Source organism: Phasianus colchicus, chromosome Z, assembly GCF_987193195.1.
Source record: "Phasianus colchicus chromosome Z, bPhaCol1.hap1.1, whole genome shotgun sequence".
NCBI classification, from domain to species: Eukaryota; Metazoa; Chordata; class Aves; order Galliformes; family Phasianidae; genus Phasianus; species Phasianus colchicus.
The window spans coordinates 30,691,194-30,693,345 of NC_143476.1; positions in this window are offsets into that span (position 1 = coordinate 30,691,194).

Here is a 2,152-nt window from a genome sequence, read left to right on the forward strand (position 1 = left end):
TCGGGCTCCGCTCTCTCTCCCACCTATCTCGCTTCTGCGAAGGTGACGTCGTCCCTCCGCTCACGCTCCCCGGTCGGAGCTCTGCAAAGCGAAGCGGCGCTCGCCCGGTGCCGCGGAACCAGCTGGGTTCGGGTTCGGCGCCGGTGAGAACAGATCAGCAGCGTGGGGTTCAAACATGAGCGGTCAAAGCGTGCCCAGACGTTCTGCAGTTGTCGCTTAGTGAAGCATTTTTACAGCAATGCTGCGGTCAGACTTTGTACGAAGCAGCCTCAATTGGAGCGCCCCACTTCCCGTTCACTTTGAGGCTGGTTTCAACTGCTCTCAGCCCATCCCCGGGAGAAGTGCCCCTCATTTAGCGAGCATGAACTGCGGACTGACAACTCGGAGAGGAGAGGAGAGGAGAGGAGAGGAGAGGAGAGGAGAGGAGAGGAGAGGAGAGGAGAGGAGAGGAGAGGAGAGGAGAGGAGAGGAGAGGAGAGGAGAGGAGAGGAGAGGAGAGGAGAGGAGAGGAGAGGAGAGGAGAGGACCTCGACCTCCCATTCCATCTTCCTCTGCAGTCCCACACCTCGGGGCAGCCCCGAGCACTGCTTTTGCGGGGCAAAGATGGGATCGAAGGGCCGCGGGGCTATCTCTGCGAATCCTTACCAATTTACCGCTGGAATGGGGAAGCAGGATTATAAATTGCCAGGATTTTGGTTCGATGTTCCTTATGGGCCCCTCCCAACTCGGGATGTTCTGTGATTCCGTGGTTCTGTGATTAAACCTGGGGTTCATCAACTTTAAGTTCAACAGGTTTTATTCCCTCCTCTCTAAACATCCGAGAAAGCTGGACAGCTTCCCTTCCTCTGTCACACGTGTATGTGAGTTTAACAAGAGTTGTGGCGCGGGGCTACACCTCCAAATGAACGGCTGCGCACCTGCGGAGTGAGCTGCGGGACCACCTTCTGCTCCTGCGAAATCATTTTCGCTGGTTTCAACGGCTTCAGAACCAATCGGGTGATGTCTCCAAACTTGACAGACCACTTTGTCTCTCCTCCCCCCTCCCTGAGTTCTAGCGTTCGTCAGAGGCTCCTCACCACTCGGAGAGAGCTTCGTTGGATCGTGAAGTCGGAAATTATGCAGTCCTACACTTAAAATAACAGTGATGGTAATAGTAACAATAAAAGTGATGATGGAAAAATTAAAAAAAGGTATGCTGACGTTGCAGTACCTTCAGGAACTGCTTTGAAGCAGCAGTCCGGTTTGGGGCGCGTTCTGAACACGCGGGCAGCAGACTGAGGATGGTACGAACGAGAAGGCGAGTGCCCGTGGGCAATGCCAGTGCTTATGGGCGGTGTGAGGAAAAGGGGGAAATGCGGATTCCAGAAAGTCTGTGCTTCACGTCACAGCAGAGACACGCAAAGAGCTGATCTCTACCGCGTGTTTTGAACTGAAAGGAAACCGGTCCTTTTAATTTTCTTTCTTTCTTTCTTTCTTTCTTTCTTTCTTTCTTTCTTTCTTTCTTTCTTTCTTTCTTTCAGTAATTCTGAAGGCAAACATTTCGGCCCACGTCAAAACAGAAACTATATTAATGGGTAGTTTTTACTCTGTCAATTTAAAGTATGGAATAATAACTTTCAGTTCACTCTGACTTCGCAGTCTGTATTTATTACATCGGTCGTTTCACGTAACAGCAGCATTTAGGCTGCTGTTCATTCATTTAGGAATGAACAACCAATTTAGGAATGAGGACAACCATTGAACACAGAACCCGGCGTTTACCATATATTTGTTTTATTTATCTTAAAGCGCTGTAATATGTTTTAGTGCAACCTCTTTTTAAATATAATTTCATTTTTCCTTGGTGATTTTTTTTCGATGCCATTGACACATCCTCTCCCTCTGCTATTTTTTGTCGAAGGACACAAAACTACATATAACCACCCTAAAACCCACTGTCCCTGCTCGGTGTTCTTTTCCCACGAAGCCTGCAAAGTCCAGCGGAAGGAGCGCATCGCACCGCACCGCGCGGGTGTGCTGGTTAGCACTTGCGGTGCGCTGCCACCGCCGCTATGGAGGGAATGGGCTCTGTGCTCTGCCGTCCCCAAGAGGAGACTGGGACCGGTGCTCCCATTGCAAACTCCCAGTCCGCAACGACTTCGGGAGGAACCAC